Genomic DNA, 5824 nt, shown 5'->3' with positions numbered 1-5824 from the left:
CATTACAGGAACTACGTTCCTAAGCTCATCACTTACACCAATTTACATCAGTGTTAATCAAGTAGAAATGAAAAGCTGCAGTCGGTGATGCGCGCACTAATCATCTCCAAAGGAAACCAATAGATGGGTTTACATCCGGTTCAGCGACTAAAATACCAAACAATCATATTCACTTTTATGTCAAAAGGTCCTTTCAAACTAAGCAACAAGCATAGAAACTAAATAATGATATTATTTATAAGGGACGTTCTACAGCAGACACAGTAACAGCCAGGAACCAACTCTTCTGTCAGGGTTATCTGACTGCTGCTGCAGCTCTAAGTCCTAATTGGCTAATCAGTAGTCCAAAATAACTGTCTGGGGCGATGCGGTCCGGTACTGCGTGTGGGTAACCCCAGCCGACCCGAGGTGGCCAATGGCTGCCTGATTTTACAGCAAAATTGGTTATCACCTGTGAATGAACGTCTAAAAAACGATGGTGCTGAGATTAGCTGGAAAATCAGATAATACTGGAAAAGCAGTAGACGTGGTTGGAAGACCAACAGTAAGTGACTAAAGGCCAATTTAGACAACGATTATCACTCAAAATTCACTCAAAAGCCATCTTTTGAGCGCTAATCGTTGTGTGGAACTGCACTGACATCGTTTCGTTAAGCCGCCGCTCATCGTTGTCTTCCAGCGTGCTGGACGACAATGAATCTTATCAGGGATTCACAGCGGGATACAACTGATACTATTGTTTCAGCTATATCCCACTCCCTGAACACAGGCTGGGTATGAAGAACACAGCGGTCCAGCCGTGTTCTTCATACTCAGCACAGAGCGCACAGCTGTATACCAGCTGAGCGCTCAATGAACAGCCAGGGTATGAAGAACACAGCGCTCCAGCTGTGTTTTGCATACCCCGCTCAGAGCGCTCCGTGAACAGCCGGGGTATGAAGAACACAGTGGTCCAGCTGTGTTCTGCATACTCCGAGCAGAGTACAGCTGGATCCAGAAGACAAGCAGCCCCGCTTGTCTTCTGCATCCTCCGCTCGGAGCGCAAGGTGATCGCTCAACGTCTGAGCGATCATCTTGCTGTGTAATGCACATCTTTTGAGCGATAATAGTTGTTTCTGAATGGGCCTTTAGCTGCCTGGGATAAGCATAGATCTATCCAGAGGGCGGACTAGATGGATCATGCGCTCTCTTTCTGCCATCAGTCTTCTAGCTTTCTATTGTCTCTGCTTGTGACAATTTGCCAAAAGCCTATTGAAGATGTGCCCACCAATATGGCTAAAGTTCCCGACATCACCTGTGTGGGAAAACAACAGAAGAAAGCAGAAAATCCAAGTATCTCTGCATATATAATTACCAAATTATGTCTACCTATTTGGGGTGGAAATACCCTTCTTAAATACAGTAAATGTACAGCTAATTATACTGCGATTTATAGACCCACACTTACTTGCCGGTGTGGATGGATCCTATAGCCTAGGATGCCGGGAGGAGTTGGCTACACAGAATCAAATAAAACAACCACTCCTGTGCTAATAAGGAAGATGGAACAATACTTCTACATCGCCACCTACTGGATGGCAGCATTCCTGCAAGTCAATGGTCAGACCCTTTATGCAAGTCTTTATAACAATGATTGGGAATTGAAAACCAAAACCCAGAATCCATACACAGACAGCTGTTTGGGGTTTTTGTCCCTCATCAGTGTACACTATGATTCTGGCTTGGCTCTTGAGAGGCCAATGATGCGGGTCGGGAAGCGTAACATCACTCCTTAAGGAGAGCACCTAGAAGGTGAGTGAGGCGATGTCTAAGACCATGCAAGCTGCTCTGGGAAATCTATGCAAATAAGGAAGATGGAACAATACCTCTGCAGCGCCACCTATTGGATGGCAAAGAAAAATATATATGTAACTAGGCTTGAAAAAGGGGTCAGTATAACCCCGAAACTCATTGCCTAGCCACTACTAAACCTCTATTATTACTGGTTTGTTGTTTTGCTATGCATTTGTATAGTATCGCCTTAACTTGTACATATATTATATAATGGAGTGAATGACTGGAAAAGATTTCTACAAACTCCTGAGCATCCAAGTCCCCCCTGCGAAGTAAGTTCCTATTATTACTACAGTTAAAAAATACACCACACCTTGGAAAACCCTTGCTCTGCCAAAATCCTCGGGATGCCTTCCAGTGCCAATATAGAGGCACCTATAAGCTTTTCGCAGTGTTGGACGCTACAAAAATGCCCCCCTCTCTCTCCTTTTTCACTGCTCCCATACAAGTCTATGGGACCCGCCAGCGTATACTGGCCAAAACATAGTTCCAGAACTATCTTTTTGGCCACCGTATATACTCAGGACGTATTTCGTCCGTTTAACTTCCATCTTTTTACAGTGCTGACCTATTTACGCGCTGTATAATCGCCCATGTGAACGAATGCATTGCAAACCAATGCTTCAACATGGGTGTTTAGCAGTGTCTCTGCTAAACTCCCTCCCCCTTCCAGCCCCTTGCCAGCTGCTGGCAAAGGGCAGGAGATTAGCACACTAGCTTCGCTAAGCTCTCGCCCTGTCCTATTGCTGCCAGCCAGCAAGGGGCGGAAAGGGGGGCGGGAGTTTAGCACGCTCGCTCCGGCTCCACTCCGCCTCCTCGCTTTGCCGACAGCCAGCAAGGGGCAGAGAGGCGGAGGAAGGAGGGAGTTTAGCAGAGCCAAACGCTCTCCCCCTGCCCATTGGTATCCTGGGCTGCGGCGTATATGCGTCGCAGTCCCGGCAATCTGAATGGGCGACAAAACGGGAGATACAGCCTTTTATGTGATTTTTGGACGTAACGTGGGCGGACGAAAATCACAGCGCCCATGTGAAGTAGCAATAAGAAAAGGTTCTACCCTTCCAGACCCACTGCTGTGCTTTCACACAGGAGTGATCATCAGGATGAGCAGGCTGGAGGTCGTTCCGGCTCACCCGCCTCCATTCAGTAAATTAGCTGTTTACAGAGAACAAGGGCCTGTTTACACGGAACGATGCAGTCGATCAATGATGATTTTTAGGTCTGCATGAAAGATCTAATCAGCAATTTATTATTTTACTGCATGTGTTCAGACTGCAGAATTATTTAACAAGAGATATGCATAATAATTGTTCCTTGAAAAAGGGGGCTTAAGTACGTACCCTCAAAGCCCATCTGCTGCAAGACCAAATATAAAGGGCAAACGATGCCTGACACTCATCCCTGCGTTTCCTCGCTCCCATGCTCCTGCAGGGAGCTAGAAGAGCATGCTGGCTCACGGAGCGGCCAGCAGGGGGGGCGGGACAATGCAGGAGATTTCTCTCCTCTCGCTCCCCCGCCCCCCTCCATTGAGATAGCACAGCAGCCGTTCACTACTGAACGGCCGCTGTTTAAACTGAATGATGAGCTCATAGACTATGCCGCATTAAAAAGATCAGCGATGAGCTCATCGTTCAGTTTAAACAGACGCCGTTCAGTAGCGAACGGCCGCTGTTGTATTTCAATGGAGAGGGGCTGGGGAAAGTGGAGACACAGGGACGAGTGTCGGGCATCGTTTGCCCGACAGTCTTCCTGTGTAAATGGACCTTTAGTGCTGCCAACTTTCTGAGTGTCCACGTGTAAAGGCAGTAGTCTAGGATGTTAGGCATACGAACTCGGACCGACGATGGCGATTATCAGCGGTTATGTGATATGCGCAGCCGGTAACACAGTTAGTACAACTTGAAGGCTGTCAAGCATTTTGACAGGAAATGAAAATGAATATTGCTGTTTGTGTTCCTGAATCACAAAGCATTAGGAAATTGTTAGTTTATACAGATATTACATTAGCTACAGATATCAATTATCTTTCTTCCCCGCTCTTCCCGCCGCTGAGATTATCCTACGGCTGCTCTGCAGTGAGTCAAGAGATGCAAGCTTTTTTTCCAAGGGTAAAATTTGCGTGCGCCCACTGATTTCACAGGCGCGTATTTATCCTGCGCCCTGCAGCCATGCAAGAAAAATGCAGCATGCTCCATTTTCCTGCGCATAGAAGTCAATGGGGATGCACAAATGCACGTGCACTACGCTAGGAGATACGTGAAACACTGCGTAATTGCGCAGGAAAAAGAACAAAAAGAACACATCTGGAGCTCATTAGACTAATTAGCTATTTCAATCGGTGCGTCTTTGTTTGTCGCGCACAAATAAACATGCCTTGTGGGCGGAAAAGGACAGTAAAGTCCGCTGATGTGTGGGCGAAACTTCCGTAAATATGCAGCACTCAGGCGCGCGAATATGCATGTACTCATGTGAAGGGGGCCTCAGGCTGCTCTCACACAGCCCGCTTTTTACGGAAATTAGCACGGATTTCAAACACTGCGCTAGTCGCGATACAACACTTCCATTGATTTTAATGGGGCTTTGGTAGAAATGCTGCATTTTTAGAGCGGTGTCTGCTCTATTTCCACACATTTAAGCACATTTAACGCACCTCATGCAGAGCACACAGAAAGATAGAACATGCTGCAAGTTCTGTCTTTCTGCGTGCTCTCGCATTGCCGCACGTACTATGTCTTCCATTGAAAACAATGGGAGAAACTCTGCGGTCCGCCGCGGCGGCTGGCAGGATCACTCAAAATGATGCAAGGCTGACATAAAAACGCGTCACATTCGCGGGGAATTTACTTGGTGGGGAGAGCGCTGTGTGGCCATAATTAACACCTCCATATCACGCTTGCCCATGTGAAGTTAACCGTAGCTTCATTCACATGGGTGTCTATCGGACGCGTTTTCACGACTGGCCGATATACACCACCCATCTGATGCATTGGATTCCAGATGGCCAAGATAGCGCATACGGTGAGCATTCCGGATGGGCGCTTTTACGCCGGCCAAAAAAGGTAGTTGTGGAACTATCTTTTCTGGACTGAATACGACCGCTGCCATAGAATCCTATGGGAACCTATGAGAGCTGCCAGAGAAGGGAGGTGGTAGGGAGTTTAGCAGCATTACTGCTAAACTCCCTCTTCGTCCCTTTCTGGCTGTCTGTAATGGCAGGAGGCCACCCCTCCCCCTTGTCAGCAGCTACCATAGGCTGGAGCGGACAGGGGGAGGGACTAGCTCTGCTAAGCTCCCACTTCCTCCCCCTTGTCGTGAGCCCTGCCCCCGCTCTTGGGTAAGCCCCGTAGCCCCACCCATCTCCAAATATGGAGAGATATGTCAGAGATCCCCTGTAGCTCCGCCCCCTCTCTCTCCTTTGCTCAGGAGATTGCTAGCCTGTCGCCAGTGGCCAACACAGGCCAATGCATGAACGCCATACAGCTGCAGAGTATGGACCGCACTGACCCGTGTATTGCCGTACAGTCTCATTGCTTCTATCTCTGACTGAGCATGCTACAATTTTTTTGTTCCATCTTCGTTATTGCCATTATGCCTGAGGAAGGACTGTGAAGAGGTCCGAATGCTTGACATAACCATGTATGTTAGCCATTATAAAGTATTATAATCTACAAGATTACTTGGTTTCTCTTAAGGCCTATTTAGACGGGACGAATGTCGGGCAAACGATGCCCGACACTCGTCCCCGCATACGCTCGCTCCCGTGCTTTTGCACAGGAGCTAGTATCGCTGGCTCGCTCACAGAGCGGCCGGCAGAGGGGTGGGGCAGCTGCAGGAGATTTCTCTCCTTGCGTTCCCCAGCCCCTCTCCATTGACATAACATAGTGGCTGTTCAGCACTGAACAGCTGCCATTTACACTGAGCGATCAGCTCATCGTCCATCGTTTATGCAGCATGGGCCTTTATTGAGAACAATCACATCTTCCTTATTTGCATA

The sequence above is a fragment of the Eleutherodactylus coqui genome, chromosome 10 (assembly GCF_035609145.1).
Source record: "Eleutherodactylus coqui strain aEleCoq1 chromosome 10, aEleCoq1.hap1, whole genome shotgun sequence".
NCBI classification, from domain to species: Eukaryota; Metazoa; Chordata; class Amphibia; order Anura; family Eleutherodactylidae; genus Eleutherodactylus; species Eleutherodactylus coqui.
This window is presented reverse-complemented; position numbering follows the sequence as displayed.